Genomic DNA, 18,097 nt, shown 5'->3' on the forward strand with positions numbered 1-18,097 from the left:
GACGAGACGTGACCCGGTGTAACCTGACACAGCGCAGTGCCAGCGCTGCAGCGGATCAAACCTCGAGAAAACCTAGTGGTTGTGTTTGTCAAGGGTAGTAAAACGCAGCCTGGCTACCCGTGAGCCATCAGGTACTCTAACTCTCCCCTTAGCCTGCCTATTTCCAGATAGTTTGGCATATCTCTCTGGGATATAAATACAAGAATTTCTCTGCTTGTGTTTATTTATGATACTTGTCGCTTGGGAAACAATAATCTTCCTACTTCTTAATCTAAATTGAACCACGGTGAGTACACCAATAAAACACGTCACAACAAACAAAGGAAATTCTCCCTGTATTAATAATAAACTCTTTAAGATTTATCAGTCTCTCTCTTTCTTCGCTTTGTGCGATGCAGTCTAAAGCAACTGCTACATTTATAGATGTCTGATAAAATTTTAATAGAAGAACCCATTACCTTTGAATCTGGAGTGAAGAGACTATATCAAAAGGAGGAATGTTGAGTCTGAGCTAAATATAACTTGTTAACTGAGAGTAGCAGCGCGTGAGCCTTGTAATGCTGGTGGATTTACTTTATTTTGCTGCAATCTGGGGGACAGTGAGCACTGTAGCAGGTGAGGTGTTGCAAAATAATAGGAAGAGATATATCAGCCACCGAGTGTGGGGATGTCCAAGAGGAGCTGGCTGAGGCCGTGTGAGACCCACCCTAGGGGATACTCCTTCACAACTCTGAACTTCGAGAGTTTATATCCCTGGTTTTGGGGCACTAAAGTCTAAACAACGCTGGCACCCTTGCCAGAGCTGCGTTTGTGATTCATTAAGATGTGCTTTGAACCAAGACCTCTATGCAGAGTTTAACAGCCAAATCCAGAATGACTTGGGGAAAGAAATGCTGTTACCTCTTACTCCACGGGGGCTTCCCGGGAGCTGATGGCTATCCAGCATCTGGCTCAGGCTTCTGGATGCTCTCTGCTCACCTGGCATTTAGTGCGTGCATACCCAGCTCTCTAGGGAGGAACGTTTGTGGGAATGTTGAAATTTGTTTTCACTTCTTTTTATATATGTGTATATATATGTGTGTATCTTTAAAGTGATATTTTGGTGATTTTTTTTCCTAACACTTAACTCTAGCAGTTTTTTTTTTTAACGCTTCTGACACATTACCAAATGAAAACTGTTGACTTATTTTAGAATATTTAAGATATTTAGGAAACATGATATTTTCAAAGTCATTTAGGAAAGAATTACTTTTGTTGTGGGAGGAGGAGCTGTAATTCAAAACAGTTGTTAGTGGTATGGATTATTGCTCATTATTGTTAATCAGGTATGAAAGAGCATCTGTGGCACTAGGACCTTATACTGTCCCTTTGCTCCTGTAGTTCATAAATTCATAATAAAATTAAAACTATACTTTGCTATTTCTTTTGTTTAGAAATGTGCTATTTGCTGAGTGTTGTATTAGCAAAAATTCAGTGATTCCTTTGACAGGATGTAACTCTCAAGTCTTGGTGACAAACGTAAAAGTAAAATGAGGGTCTCATCTGGATCTGTATTTATAATAAAATGGAGGGTTTGATTTATTATTGAGCTGATATTCAGTGTTGTAACTAAGGCTGAATGATGCAGCTGGTTCAGACAAGCTAATTCTGAATTATGACATATCCAACCAGATATAATATAGTAAAAACATTCCTTAAAAAATATTCTTAAATATATGTATCTACAACAACCTGAAGTCTTAAATGTACGTAGTCTCTTTCTTCACCAGAAGATGAAGTCAGTAAATATAGTAGTATCCTCTCTTTCTTGAGCTGAGCTGAATTTAAACTGAGAGCTTCATTTCCACAATTCAGTGTCCAATATGCAATCTGATCACACCTCCACTTTTGTGAGTTGTAGCCATGGCCTTAAATTAAATTACAAATCCTACATTGGACTGACATAAATCTGATTTTGGCCTGGGCTTGAAGTGTTTGAAATACCAAATCACTACTCCCTGGTCCCTAATGAGAAGTAATCAAAGAATTTAACCAGCAGTACAAACACTTACCCATCACTACAGATGTAGCCAAATTGACTCAAAGTACTCTTTTTCTCTATGAAAAATTGTGTGCAAATATACCTTACTGACAGTGGCTATTCCACTGGAATCTGTAAAGAAGGAAGAACTCTTCTGGTTTAATTCTCAGAAAAATAATCCTAAAGTTTTTTTTTTCCCTTCTAGAAGTCAAGAGATTTTTGACTACTACACCATGCCATTAACACACTAGCAATGAAACACAGTAAAGAAATTACCCAACCTACCTGAATATAACTTGGACAGTTGCTAGCCTGGTACCTTTGCCATGTTCCAAATACCCATGAATTGTTTGAGGCTCCATTTCCTTCTCTGATGCCAAGAAGCTGGCTTGGCAACTTACTAGCCCCCAAATAATCATGACTTATTTGACTGCCAAAATTCCTTTGTCTCCTTAAATTTTCTGCAGTGGTTCAAAATTCCAACACAGTGGGAACAGTTACAATATTATATAGCATATGTCAATGCCATCATATGCATTACTTGAAAAGATAACTAAAAATCAATAGTATTTTTACCCTTCTGTGGAGAAGCAGCGATAAAGCTTGCCCTAGCTGGAATGTGAAAAGGTACATCCTGAATAGTAGCCTTAAGGTGATGTAAAGCAAAAGAAGCTGTCTTTTCTAATGAGTTGGAGTTCTTGCCTTCCAACCATATGGAGAAGGTAGATTTACTTATTTTATTCCTGTACAAATGACATATAATGCCAGCTGCTCTGGTAACTGTATAGGGGATTTAGGGTACTTAAATAAGGTGAACAGACTTCCCTGGCTGCTGGAGCAGAGAGTAAGATGTAATTTTACACCTGATATTTAAGATAATCTGCCTACCTCATGCATGTCATCTTTCTCTGACATATTTTAGCGTGTAGGAATGCTTTCTCCTGGGCTGGAAACTCATGTTATTGGGCCAATAAAGTGATATGAATTGTGTTTTGTCCAATGCACCTCTTTAAAGCGTACAGCTATCACATGAGGCAGAAAAAGATGGTGGATGATTGAGTAACACTGCAGGTGCTGACCGATATAAGACTTTAGGAGCATATAAATTGAGCTGGTAAAGCTACGTCAGTGACCATCCTATTATATGCGTTGAGAGCATATAAGATGCGTGTAGGTAGCAGAGCTTATAATAACTCTTGAAGTAAGTATTTTATTGTTGTTGTGGTGGTGTTTTTATACGTGGCTATAAATGCTGGCCTCTGTAAGGACGTAGGCTATCGTCTATTGGAACATCCATTAACTATTAGAGCAGTGCATGACAGGTACTAAACAGCACAGGTTTCTGGCTGCAGTGTCTTTTACATGAGCAACGCTTGGACCTTCTTTTCAGCAAGGAGATCTATTTTTGCCTCTTCTTTGAAGGAGCAAACCATAGCGATCAGAGCTGACTGGACTTCAGAAGGTAAATGATGCATCAGGTTTGTCACGTCCCTCCTTATGGAATGGATGAGGCTGTCACATATTGGTGGCTGTTAATTCTGGTTGCTTTCTGTACAGATCTTTTCCTGGGCTACTTGACTACAAGTTGGTAGAAGACCAATGACTCTGCAGTTATAGCTCCTGTGATTCAGGAGTTAAATATACAGACCACAGGCCAGTGAATCACAGGTTCTTTGCCTGTGCTTTGCACGTATCTTTCCTTAAGCACTTGCAAAATCTGAAGTCATGAGGTTCCAAATGAAAAGTTCAGAAAAAAGTTTCTGTTCCTTCTTTCTAAATGTCCTGAATTTTGCCATCCAACTTCCCTTGAAACAGAACTCATGGTCTTGTATTTTGGTGTGGCTTCTTTGTAATGACTTTGTTTTTGCAAAGAGGCGACGTGTGCGGTTAGCAAGATGTCCATCAGGGTTTGGAGGAGGAGGCATGCAGAGCTCAGTACACTATATTGGGGGAGAACTGTAGGAAACGCGTTCACACCTAAGATGTCTGACCTGGGGACAGGGTGTTCAGATCCCTTCCATATCAGCTTTCTGAGGACTTCCAGAAAGGATCAAGCTTCGGTCCTTGGAGATAATTAAATATCTAAAAGTATAAGTACATGCCAGGTGGGATTTCTGGGATTTTGTAGTTCTTGACTCTAGAAAAGGACCTGAGGTAGTGTCCATCTGGGAGCTGGAAAACCAAAATTCAGGCCCCCTGGGTTCTGCATCCTGCTGCTACCTAAATACCTAAAAGGGACCTGAATTCCTTAGATACAAGTGTATGTTGATAAACCGTAAGTGCTTCTGAGAAATCCAAAATTGCTCAAGCGCAGCAAGTAACACACAGCAGGGCTTCCCCTGCCGGCCTCCTGCATTGTGTTCCTGCCGTGTCAGCCAGGCAGGACTTCTCGGAAACTGTGAGTGGGGTGAAGGGGGGCACGGGGGCATGGAGGCTCAAGCCCTTCCTTCTGAAATCTTTCCCTCCAGCCACTGAGGCTGCTCCAGGATGTGCCCGTGCATATGTTTGGAAAACAATGTGAAAGCTTCCGTAAAGAAGAGAAACCTAGATTCTGCTCCAAGCGATACTTTACACATAGGAACCAACGCTGAGTAGAGACAACTGCACTCTAGGCACAAACTCCTCTCTTTCCTCGTGATCACTCCAAGCAGCTGTTAATGTTTTTTACAAAACAAAACATCTGATGCGTTTTCAGGCAGAATTTGCGAAGGCATAAAAGTGAGATCGGCTCGATGTCAGCCTTTGTGATTGCTGTTCTTGGTGTTTGACCTCGTGAAGACACAGCTCTTTCCCGTGTGTTTCCTCTTGCTTGTAGCACGCTGGGGCTGAGGTGGAGACCTAGGGGAAGGAAACAGGTTGCTGACAAACTACATGAAAATGAGGGAATAGGCTTTTAAATATTTTTTTTTTCTTCTCTTAAAGCTGGTGAAGTGCAGGAACCGTGGGAGGGTCAAGTTCATGCCGGCTCCTTTCTTTTGATTGCAGCAGAAGTATATGCTCACCTATCTGTGAAATTAGCTCGGCAGCCCTGGACAAGTGCCTCTTGCAAAAGCAGTCCCACAACTGTACCAAGTGCTTAGCTGTGCCAGTCGTTGGTCACAGGCAAAGGAACGATGCTATTTGGAGCGAGGAGCGCTTCGGCACAGATTGAAGTGGGTAAAGTAGTATAGTGAACTTTCTGCTGTGCTAATCTGCTCTGGGGATAAATAGGAGAGATTTTTCTCTTTAATGCTTGTGGTAGTTTCTCGATTAACAAGGAAACTCACTTAATTTAGGAGAGCTTGGGGGGGGAGGAGGAGTAGAAATGAAAATGAGGAAGTTCTTAGTACAGTACCAGAAAAAAGGCATATTAACGATAATTGAAATTCACCTCCGTGAGGGCAATGAATCATCAGAAACAGCCCGTGGAAAACAAGGTTGTGCAACCTTGACCAGCGTGTGTCACTGACTGGTGGAATTTTTAGAAAAGCAGCAGTTTGGGCTCATTGCTGTGGTTCGTGATTGCACACACCTGTTCGGCTCAGAGGTTTTGCAACCAAATTAAAAAAAAAAAAAAGGGAAGCTGAACTTGCTGCTTCTCCTGAGCAGTGCAAAAAAGCAGAAAACCACAGCTGTTCTAGCTGTTAACAGATATCAGCAGCATACCCCCTGTTACATAATTGAGGATAACGTTTTTGAAGCATATGGGCTGGAGGTATTATAAACTCATTAAAACTTTAGGTGGGAACCATTCTAGCGCATTTCTAGGTTTGATATATTTAACAAATGTTTACAATTAGGGATCCTATAAACAGTTTATTAAATAATAAATGAAGGGAAAGCTTGATGAGCGGTAGAAAGTCAGGAATTTATGTGCGGTGGCAAGTGAGTTGTAAGTTAAATTGTGAAAGATTGCCTCTCATTGACGTGGTAACTAGGCACTTTGGGTGGCTAAAGACTCAGGATGCAGTTAGATTAGCTTGTGTATAAACTGAGAGAAATACAGTCTTCAGAAAACTTTGAGATGTGTTTACTGGAGTTCATATCCATTGTTTGCAAACTTCCACCATCTGACGAAGAAAAGGCATGGAAAATCAGATTGCTACCAAGTGGTTGGCGTGGGGCTTGAGAGCTTCTGCAGTGCTGCTGATCCGACTGGTAACTGAACGAGGACAGAGGGTTTTCTTGCTGTAACTTAACTTGCAGTAATAGGTCAGGGATGACTTTGGCCCGTTTCTGGAAGCCCCTTTGTCAAGAAAAGATAAATAACATTGTATCATTTAGAGGCTTAAAACACAGGCTTCAGTAAGCATAGGTGGTTACGGTCTGAAAACAGCTAATGTTTTCCGGGATGCAGCCCCCAGTAACGTGGTCTCTGATGTTACGCAGCTATCCTGTAGATTTAGGAGATCATGAACCTTCAGCTATAGGTCAGCTGTTCAAAACCAAGTTAGATCAGTAAACAAATCCGGGCAACATGCAGAAGTCTAAAGATTGGGAAATAGTCCATGGGTTTTCTGCTGACTTTACCAGTGAAGCTACCAGCTAAAGACAAAGAAGAACACAGTTTTGGTTTTGCAGAAGCGATGAAGTTCATCAGGTGGTAACAGCTTCCAGTACCATTTTTACTGTCCTAGCGCACAATCACGAGTGATTCAGTGTTTAAGGGGAAGTAGACAGCACGTCCTGTGGTGCTCGGGAATATTGCCTTTCCAGACAGGGCTGAAGGCTGCGTGTTTCATCCTGCTTTCTTCCTTGGCTCGCAGATCTCTTCCTAGGGTGGTCCTAGAGGGTTTTTGTAGTCAGTGGGACAGAGAAGAAACATGCATAAGCTAACCCAAATACGTCCTGCAAGGGGCTCATGCAAATCTGAGTCTATATCTTACTGTGTTTGTCCGTACCCTGCTCTCCCCTGGCAAGACCGTTCAGCGTACATAGTGCAGTGATTTGAATTCATTGTAATTGTTTGCTTTCAATGGCATAGGAAACTTAGTTTGTTTAATCTGTATTTCATTTGGTTGGCATCAAAGTGACTAGAGGGCTATTGGCTGGCACAGTACGCATTATATGAAAAACATGTTCTTGATGATTTATTGTTGAAGACCAAGTTTTTCTTTTATGACTAAAACTTGGCTTAAGACTTGGCTTGTCGCTGGCTGGCTGGCACATTCCCACAGCATGAAATGTGGGCTATCCTAAGAAACGGTTAGCTGGGCCTCTTAAATAAAGCACCCGCTTATTAATGAACGTCACGATGGTTTTGTAACAGCTATAGTTCCAAAAAAACTTAATTTAAGGGGAGGGCTTTAAATAAGTAAATAAAAGAGTCCAGGATTGGACATCCTCTCATAACTAATCCAAATTATGCTGAGGCCAGAACTACATCCGTGTAGTTTTGAGGAAACTCAGAGCAGGACTTGACCCTCGGGTGCTGTCTGCCTGCTTTCAGAGGTGGCCCAAACAGAGCAGGATGTTGTCTGTGGTGCATGGACTGTGTAAGAACTTGCACTGCTGGATAAGTATAGTTAAGGAAACTGGAGACTTAAGTCCCATACATCTGTTTTTTGACAAATCCTGAAAATGATTTTAAAAAAATACATTTTTTTTAATGCAATCAGATTCTTTTTAGAAATAGAAATATGTCTGAAGGTTCTCCATACTATCTTCTGTGAAGCACTTTCTTTTTCTCTCTACTTTGCCGCCAATTAAGAATTGAAAGTTATGTATTGTAATTATTACTATTCAAACTATTTGGAAAGTGTCTGGTTCTGGAGAAAGAAGTGGGAAGTTATTGGCTTGGTTAGGGACTTGTGAATTATTCAGCTTGCTTACTTTGAGGAAATACCCAGTTCACTCTAAATGCAACAAATATTTGAAATGGATTCAAGTTATTCATCAGAGAGCTTTTTCTCTGCATGAATTTCAGATCTATAACTTCAGTGCAATTAGAGGCTAACCTGATCCTTTTGTTTTAATAACAATCCAAAACTGCATAGCACAACTCTTTGTAAAGCCAGTAAAAAAACAATGCTAATAATATTCTGATCGGTTTGGTAAATCTCTGGTATTCATAACAATAGAGTATATCAAATTCATATGTGGCATTAATTATACTCCAGCATTACGGATCAGGAACAGCTGAAATGGAAGGATTTACCAGGGCAATGGATAATCTATGAAATACTTGTGAAAACGTGGTCAAGTGTGCATGGATTTTTGCATCTCTTACGAACCCTGGTTTGAATGAAGTGGTGCATGGTTGTACTAACATATTGCTAGGAGAAGCTCTTATAAATCTGCTCTGGTCGCTGCTGATGTCCTGGGACCCATGTCTCCATACTTGGCTTGTTATTTTTTTTCCCCAAATCAAAACTTGCATGTAGGTTGTTTCTGCTTTATTTCAGCTTGCTTTGCTTATCCACAGGGTATGAGTGAGAGCGGTGAGCTGCTTTTGTTTTGTTACAACCTCAATGGCAATGTTTTTAATCAAGGTGTCTCAAACAGTTTTATATGCTAGATCCACATAAGGATGGATAACGGTATGATACAAATGCATTCTAGAAGATAGTAATAAAAATGAATGTCAGCAGCGTCTATGGACAATGAGCCCTGGATCTCCAGCTAATCGGGTTATTTCAGACTTGTTGAGCACATTGCTGAATCCAATATTTGCTTGCATTTGTTTGTGTATTTCATTCTAAGATACTCTGTGATGTTTTCATGATGTTAAGAGTTTTGGAAAGAGTGGATAATTGTCATGTTTTGCAAAGAACACATCTGTTTGCTAAATCAAATTAGAAAATGCTGCTTAATCTATATCTCTATATACTTTTACTATATGTGGACATCAAGGAAAGTAATGTTTTTGACTTGTAATGAAAAAGTTGAACTATTGAAATGTTTAAAGTGCTATGTAAATGCATAGAATAACTTTATATGGTATTTTTTTATTAGTGAAATAGTCCTCTCTTCATTAAAAGCACTTTACAAGAACGGAGAAAGGCAGAGAGCAGAATTTGCTAGGCATTTTAATTATCCCAAGTTTTCCATGGAGTTTCTCATCTTGTGGGGTGGGTGTTTTCTTTAATAACCTCCCAAATACCTGCAAGCTTTGAAAGTGGTAAAACTCCCTGTAGGGTTACAGAAATCATTCCTGGCTCACCTTTGAAAGGGAAAGGTCAGTGCAAAAACATTGACTTTTCATGCATGCCGTAACCGAGCCTTTTGCCTCGCTGTTACTGGTTCTTGCTTTTGAACTAACACGTCTGCTTATGTCTCCCTGATTTCCAGGGCAGTTGAACACGCCTGCTTAAGGCAGAAAGTGTTCACAGGCTTGTGGGACCACACAGTTCCTACTGGGGCAAATACCTGAGGTCAGTGATTTCACAGGTGTCTGCAGCTCAGGGTGCACGAGGAGTGAGGTATACTTGAAACAGCTGCAAACTCTGGCAATGCTGTGTGTACAGTGTTTCTAGCACAAGCCAGGGGCAGAAAGGGGAGTACCTAATTCCTGAAAATTAGATTGCAGATTATCTAGGTTCACATGTCTGTAGCGAAGAAAAACCTAGGCCTTCATCCTCATGTACGTGTTCCTAAGCTATAAAAAGTGTTGTTTTTTTTTTTAAAGGCTACTTCAAGCTCACTGAAATATTTGAGAGGTACTGCTTAACTGTGGAAAAACTGGCGATTCCTGAAAATTCAGGGCTGCAGCAGAGTCACTGCCCGTTACCTGGTTAACTTGGCTGTACCGTCACTGTGCTGTATTCAGGGGTATCTGTGAGACCAGAATAGGCCTGTGATGCTGCACGATACGTAGTTTCACAGCAAGCTGTGATACAGGATCAAAAAATAACCCTTCTAAGTCGCGCTGAGATTCTCACAAATCATCCTTTTGTCTGCCCCCAAAACGTGGGTGCCATTGCCTCGGTGCCGAACACTGCCACGACTGTGTAGTCGCTGCTTCTCTGCGAGGAGACAGAAACCATCTGCTCCCAAACACAGCCCCCTTTGAAAATACATATCCCATTATGTTTGCTCCGAAACAGTGTGAGCAACCGTGCCTCTGAAGAGGGGAAGGTATCTTAAAACGCAGAAAGTGGTGCGGTGTGTTTTTTTTTTTAATTTCTCCTTTTTCTTAGAGGGCCGGGGAGAAATTTCAAGATTTTATTTGTTATTTAAATGTTCTCGGATGTGTGTTGCAAAGGATGTTCTCAAGGAGACCACGGGCGTGCTGTCCCAGCAGGGTGACCTGCTCCCCGGGCTGGTGGCCGTTCCCCTGCGGTGCCCTGGGGACGATGCTGGGCCGTGCCCGGGGTAACCGAATCCCCTCCGTTTGTCCCTTCCTCGTTTCGGCGCAGGCGGGCAGCGGGCTGTGCGGCTGCTGGCCACCTGTATGCTCTTCCTCTTTCTCTCCCTCCCCCATAACTCGCAAGGTCGTCGTTGCTGGTGTCCGTTTGGCTTTCTTATCAGAAAAGCCACTGTGCTGCAAGAGACCTGGCCCGGGCGTCTTCCGCTGCCCTGCGCTTTGTGAAAAGGTCAAACAGGCAACTAATCTGATTTTGTTGCTATTCAGCGCTCGCCGCTCCTTCAGCAAGAAAAGGAGGGGGGGAGGCATGTGGACGGCTGGCGGGAGGGTCCCCGGACCTCCGGGATGAGCCTGCTGCTCCTCTGGCTGGGCACGGCTGCTGCTGGCTTACCGGGAGAGAATTATATATATATATATATGTATTTAATATTCTCCTTACTGGTACTCATAGGAACAAGAAATTATGATGATTTTTTTTCTTTAAAAATAAAGTGCTGTAACTCCCTTTTAGCGAGACCACGAGCCAAATGGTTGTGCAAAGGTTGCTAAATGCAAATTTAGTGATATAATTAGGCCTTCGCTATTGTTTGTCCATTTTTATAGAAGCCCAGGTTATTTTTTTACGCTTATTTGCCTTTTTGACCTAAAGGTGCAGGGTGTTGTTTGGTTTTAGCGATCGGTCTTCTGACGATAGCAAGTTGCTGAATTTGGTTTGATAAATTGGTCACTGTGCTGCTCGGGAAGCTGAGAACATCAGCTGTGCAGAGCTTAAAAAAACAACAAACATACAACAACTCCAACCCCTCATTTTGAGCCCTTCATTTGGTTACGACAGGCAGCTCAATAGCAGCACTCATGTTTCTTTCCTCCGAGGATGTTAAGTGCACACAGCTAGTAACATATACTGGGTAACCATTATGTTTAAGTCAACATAAGAACACGCTAGGAATGTTGCTGATGCTTTTAGAATGCACCCAATTAATTTAAAAGTAGTTCTGTGGGCATTATTCACTATACTAATCCTGAAAGCAATTGCTATTTTTTTTCTTTCTTCTAAGGGAGATAAAAATAAAGCCAAGCTTCTCTCTTTAGGTGGGAGATGTGCCTGATTTTTAGGGCAGGTAAGGTAGATTAATAACAGACCACTCATAAGAAGGTTTCAGATCTTACTGTCAGAGGGTAATAATTAATGATCAAATGTTAATGGAGATGCTGGGCTGTTGATGCCATTAATTCAGCTCAGTGGAGCCAGTCCTGCCCAGGACCTGCCACAGCTGTCACTGCATTCGCTTAATTATTCCAGCGCCTTCAGGCTCTTTTTCCCTTTTTCCTGCTAACTGCAGGACAGTATGTTTCCACTGAAGCAGAATTATGAAGAATGCCCTGCTTCCTGGGCACTGCCCGGCCAGCTCAACGTGCAGACCTGCAGGCGACAAAGACGCCCACCAAGTTAAACAAATAACCTTCCCCTGCCCCTCCGTGACGTCTGGTTTGAAGCAGAATGAAGTGGGATGATTAAAAAACAGCTGAGGAGGAGCTCAGGATGGGAGCTGGTGAGGGCTGCAGACCTGGGGGTGCTGAGCATTGTTGGCATTAGGGATCCCCCCACCTGGCTTTGGGGTCCCAAAGTGCCAGCCCGTGCTGGGCCATCTCTCGTTATTCCTGAGGACTGTCAGAGCACAGCATCACCCCTTTCTGAGCTGGAGATGAGCCTTAAGTAGGGCAAAACTGACTAAAAGCCATAAAATCCCCAAACGTAGAGGTTACTGATCCTTACAGCAACAGTCAAGACCACAGGATCTCAAACTAGGGATGAAAAGTTGATTGCTTAAAAGTTATCAGATTTTAGGTGTAGAAACGGGAATTTTGCATGTTTAACTCTGTAATGTCTTGCTGAAACTCAGGGAAAAACCTAATCCAGTCTCTCAAGCAGTGTTATAAGGTTGCCTTTTAAGTGCCTTGGCTTTAATTCTGATGTGGAAAATGTTATATCTCATAGCTCCCGATTCTTCTTGAAGAACATGCTAATTATTTTAGCTGCCCTGCCCTAATCTCCACCCCCAGATTTTTTTTGGTTTGTTTTGTTCAGCTTCCCGTTCTGATGAGTGCTACATTTTAAAACCAGTCCAGTGTGCCTTAGCTGCTAGGCTGGAATGCTTCTTGACTCGCTTCCAAACTGAAGTGCTTAAAAAAATGTGAAGCACTACAACAATTTTAAATCACTCTATACACTGCACATGGTGATTTAAAATAATTGAAGCTCTTCAAATTTTTATATGCCCTTGAATTTGGAAGTGATCAAGGTTCTGAGCATGTGCAGTACACAATGATTTAAAATTATTAGAGCTCTTCAAATTTATCATAAGTGTTTCAGCTTGAAAGTGATAGGGAATCTGGACTTCAGCAGTGCAAAGTGATTTAAAATTATCAGAGCACTACAGATGTTTTATAGGTACTTTAATTTGGAACTGATCTCAGTTCTGGACTGTAGCAATGTATAGCATATTACTTTTAAAATCACTGAAGCGGTTTCATATTTTTCCAAACTGGTTTTCTTGAAAAGTCGAACATCTTTAATAATTTTAAAATACATTATGTTGCAAATGGCATCGTTTTCATAGAATATTTTGCACTTCGTAATGATAGCAGAAACGATTGCGGTTTGCTTGCAATTTGCCTCTGTGACTCTCTTTCTTTCTGAGGGATCAAACATCCACGTGCGGGTGCTGATGGCTTCACCTTTCCATCACGTCTGCTGGAAAGCCATGCAAATGCCACGTCTGAGATCTGCACGGTGCTTGCATAAAACTTCTGTGCCCTCAGCCCATAAGGAATGCAGGTTCTGTCCGTGTGTGCACAGATTAGGTAATAACATGTGCAAATGGGTGTTTAGCCATGTAATTGCCCAATTTGGGGGTGCGAATGCCCATCTGCTGGTCCTGGTTTTACACAACTCTGGCGTGCCTCTTGGTGATTTCTCCTTAAATATTAGGTCACTTTAAGGAAACGAGGGCAAAATGCTGTTGCTTAACATCATAAAAACTGAAATGCAAAAATAAGACCTTTTCTTTAGAATGATTACAGGATTCAGTGAGATCAAGGAGCAGGGACTATTCTATTACCTAGAAACAACATAAGCTTATGCTTTTAAAGTAAAAGTACCCCCTAAAATACTTTTAAAGTTCAGTTGGGGGAGATGTAAGTGAATAGTTTGCTTAATCTACTGGAAGAACGAACTTAAATGTCCCCCTAGCACTTGGTCTTGCAGTTTCTGAGTAACACACTAAATAACTTACAGCCATACTTACACTGAAGCAGAATCTTTGCTGGTGCTGGGATGAAGATGGGCTTTCTGGTTACATCCATAATCCCCTTGAAGCCTACAGGATGTAGGCTGTATGTTACAAGGAGGCAGCTTCCTATGATATTTTCATAGACCTGAATGTTTTTTTACGTGTAAATTAGAAAACCAAAAGCCCTGGTATTGGCAGCTGTGGCAATTCTGGTGGAAGAGATTTCTCCAAAGTCGTCAAGGAAAAAAAAGTAAAAGCAGCTGTGCCAGAGCATTGGCTCCTGAGCTTCAGCAGTCATTTCCATTATCGTGGCTTTGCCTTTGCTTCTGGGTTTCAGGCTGAATTCGCACTTGTGCAAATGACTTCATGTCAGCTGCCTTTTTCCTTGGGATAGCTGTAGGCAGCTTCTCTGAAGATGTGCTGGGGTTTTTTTTTTTTTTTTTTTTTTTTTTTTTTTTGAGGGCCATGAATATGGAGGATAATAAAGTTCAGCCTCTGAAGGACAAATCCTTTCTTTTTTTTTTTTTTTTTTCTCTCCCCTGTGGGTCACCTGCTAGGTGCCAGGATGCAGCCAGTTGGGTTGGTGACCCGAGGGGCTCGCTGGGTGGGAGTCTGCAGGGTTTCCGTGGTGCCCAGATCCTCTTGTAACCCTTGGCTCTGGGCTTAAGGAGACTTAGTGCAGGATGGGTCACTGTGCTGAAGCTTCAGCTGCCAGGATGCAACAGATATTTCTAGAAACTAGAGCAAGCTGGGTCTGAGCAGTGGGTTAGTGCCAGTAATGGATGCTGTGACTTCAGCACAGTGAGTGCTGGCTGGATAGTTCTTGTCTTCCTTTTCCTGCCCCCTAAATATTCCCTCAATTTATTTAAGGCTACCACCACAAAGGCGAAATCCTGGTGTTTTCCCACTGGCCTCCCATTCTTGGCAAATATTTTAGTTTTGATTAAAGGGGGAGGGGGGAAAAAAGTAGATTAGATGAAAATTAACTTACATGCAAACAGGAAGAAAAGAAACTCCATTTGAGTTAGAAATTTCTAACACTGAGGAGTCATTTGACCTGTGCTCTACTTCTTTGACTCTCCAAGTCACTGTGAAAGTAGAAATTTAACAGGATTAGGAATAAAAGATTCTAATAATAGCAAGTATTTTACATTTAGGATTATGATGGAAGATACCATCATTAACCTTAGCCCTAGGACTTGTTCTAACACCATTAACATCCTGACCTAGAGCTTAACACCATCCTATTTTCCTTGGTTGGTGAAATACTTGGCTTTGTCTTAAATTTTCTTTATTTTTCTTAAAAAAGTCTAACAGTTTGTGTTTGTTTAATGTTTTAAGGTCTTTCTCTTTTGATGTTTCTCTTTTGGGATAAGAAGCTTATGATGAGAAGTGGGGAACGGTAGTCATCGTTTTCAGGTTTAGGCAAGGGATATTTAAATGCCGACGGTTTAGCTAGGTGGCCTATTTCTGCCGCAGATCAATGGCGCTGAACGCGTGACTGCCCTTTGTACTCTGAAAATCTCTTGCTAGATGCAAGAAGTCAGGAACATAAAACCACACGTAGGCAGCAAAGTAAATTTCTTTGTATTCGGATGTCTAGTATATGTGAAACTTCCAGAATGTTTGATTTGGGTTTGGCTGTGCAGTTTGGAGCTGAGCCAGCACCTTGGCTGGGATGTACTTCAGTTCCAGTCTGGGCTTGTTGTTTTGGGGTACAAGCTGAACCCAGTTGTATGGCCCAAGACTCCGCCTGTTGTAGTGCTACTGCCTCTCGCTCAGCTTTTTGGGGTGGGAAAGTTGGGGAATGGGAGAAGGGGAGTAGGGGAAGTCACGGTAAAGCAGTGCATTCATCTGCTACATCTGATTTTTTTTCTACACCATCTCTCAGTTAACATTTCTGGTAGAATTTAATATTAACTGTGGAAGTGTCAAATAGTCTTAGTAGGCAAAGATTTAGCAGAAGGTTGCATCATTTATGCTGTATCGCTAATTCAGCATTCCAAAGCAACAAATTTAAGAAAATATTATTCACGATGTTCACTGATACCAGGAAAATCTGACAGCTATATTCTAGTGATACTCTTGTACTTTTTCACTGATTGCTGAGTTTGAGCTAGGAAGATTATTAAATCTTTCTGGCAGAAAGTGTTAGGACTACTCTCTCGGCAGCACGTGCCAAGATGCTATTTCCTACCTGAAATGTGGTGCAACAGAGCAACACAGTGCCTTCTCTCCCTCACTTCTGGCAAGTAGTAGCTCAAAGGTAAATGACACTTTTACAAGTTAAATCTGTCACAATACATAAAAATTTGTCCCACATTATTTGCTGTGAGCTGCATGCACAGATGCTTAAATCAGTCTAACTATACTCATGTTTGAAGCAATATGAATTCATTTAAGTTAAGAATCTAGTTTTTTGTTGGTCTGTAGGAATCTCTACAAAGATTATTTTGATAACCTCAAAGCTATTGGCTACATAAATAGGGCTTTCTCTGTTAGGGGTGGGAGGGGGGTTGACCCCTACTCTGTACCTTGTGAGTACAGTGATGGCCTTTGCTGGAACCAAATCCTAACCCTTCAGACACACAAAGGTATGAATAATGTGTACTTTAATCTAGATTCTGAATACAAAAGGAGTTTTAGTACTTGGATAATCTTTAATGGAAATCCACAAAAGATAGTAGATACTCAGCCCACCCCGGCAAGCTCCCCTCTAGTCCTGTTCCATTTACAAGGGATATGAGAAATTGCAGTGTTCAAGAAACACAAAGAAGTTATCAATAGCTATGCAACATAAAATGAACTATAATATGTTGAGGCTACAAATTCTTAATTGAGTGCGTTTTAAAAAAGTTGATGAAACCTAAATTGTTCTAATTTGTTTTTTTGTTTGTTCATAAATTTTGGTCTTTTTTCTTTTACCAGTTAAAAGGGTGTGTTACTTAGCCAGTATTTTATCTTTTTTTTTTTAATTTTTGTTTTAAGTCCTAAAATAAAATGAGGTACGTTATTTTTTATTTGCAGTGGTAACAGATTTGCACTTTTAATTTGACTGTGTTAAATGTTATGGAAGAAGGAGGTCATATTAGGGTGAACTGTCTTTATTGTTATCCTAATACATTTAAAGGGAGACATTCAAGTCATACTAATTTGTGTGATAATAACACCCTCATCTGGGCGGTCCCAAGCCAAGGAAATCGCTTCATCTCATTCAGCCTTTTACTGAGTTATATTACATGTATTACCATGCATTAGTACCCTATGTAAATTTGCTATCCTTTGAATGACAGTTTATTATAGTGGTGCTTGCTAGAGCCTTGTAGGTAGGGTGGTGTAGGCATCTTAAAGCAGGTTTTCTTCTTGAAAATATGCATTTTTTTTTGAATTTGAAAATGGAAAGTAATTATATGAAAATGGCATTTTTTCCACTGGGGGAAAAACTGTCACTTGCTATTAAGAGGACTCCAAAGATCTGTGACAATTAGTTTTGTTTTCCAGGTTCAGCTCTGTTTTGAGTTGGGGTCAGTCAGTTGCAAGTCGCATGCAGTGATTTGGGTTCTCTGGCCAAAGGAAGTCAGGCAAGTGAGGAAGCTTGGTCACTGGAGCCATTTTGGGTCTCAATTTTTGCATAATAAATATTTCCTGTGCAAATGGGGTGCAGCAAGTCTTGCCTAGCGTGTGCGTTCACCATATGTATGTAAGGAGGTAAGTCACTGATTCCTTTGGAAGTCCATCTAAGTAAGGCTTTTATCAGTTGCTGCTTCCTAACATATAGAAAAATGTTTGGTGGTAATGGGCAGCACAGCAGTGCTCCTGCTGGGGTGGCTGGAGGGACCACGAGGCCGGAAATACCTGGGGCTCAGGTCACCATGGCACTTCTGGAAGGCTTCTGTAGCCTGTGTTTTTCTGGCAAAGCATTTCTACCAGCTTTAGCAGGGCTTTGGAATGAATTCTTATGTGATGGAGAGAGCATATTTTACTTGTTGTTTTTAATTTCCTGATCTGATGATTGATAACTGAGAATTTTGAGGATTCTGAAAGTCATGCTTTGGTGTAACTTAAGTTGGAGTTTGGCACCAATTGTTTTGTAGTAATTATTACCACGTATTTTGATTTTAAGACTCTTCTAGAGGCTGAGTATATGACAACCTAGGCTAAAGACCTTTTAATTATGTGCTTAAAAGATAGCAAACCAGAAGTATTTTAATCCTCAGTAAATTCAGTGAAGTTTAACACTGTAAGAATCTCAAATATATCTTAAAAAGAAATGGGCAAACATTTCTTTATTCGAATAAAATAACGGTGCTGGCCAAGAGTCAGCTGCACTCTTAAAATTCCCAAACATGTCAGAATGACAAATGCAAGTCAAGAAGCACCAACTACTGGATTACCTTTATATTGAGAATTATGGTTAGATGATGTAGAGCAAGTCCGTGGGCTCTTAGGGACATGGACTTGTGTTTGGAGGCCGTGAGCTGTAAGTGGAACCGGTCCATT

General features: G+C 41.2%; 1 long non-coding RNA gene across 7 annotated transcripts in view; it reads left to right on the top strand.

Annotated features, from left to right (window-relative positions):
- Positions 1-18,097, top strand: part of LOC106041016 (uncharacterized) — a 148,469-nt gene that overhangs the window by 20,486 nt on the left and 109,886 nt on the right. Inside the window, exon 1 of one of the 7 annotated variants that reach the window (XR_010832355.1) lies at positions 4,086-5,172. The exons of the other annotated variants lie outside the window; for them this stretch is intronic. This is a non-coding gene — a long non-coding RNA (uncharacterized lncRNA). Of the gene's footprint in view, positions 1-4,085; positions 5,173-18,097 lie in introns of those variants that run through there. 7 annotated transcript variants of the gene reach the window in all.

Source organism: Anser cygnoides, chromosome 6 (genome assembly GCF_040182565.1).
Source record: "Anser cygnoides isolate HZ-2024a breed goose chromosome 6, Taihu_goose_T2T_genome, whole genome shotgun sequence".
In the NCBI taxonomy this organism is placed as follows: Eukaryota; Metazoa; Chordata; class Aves; order Anseriformes; family Anatidae; genus Anser; species Anser cygnoides.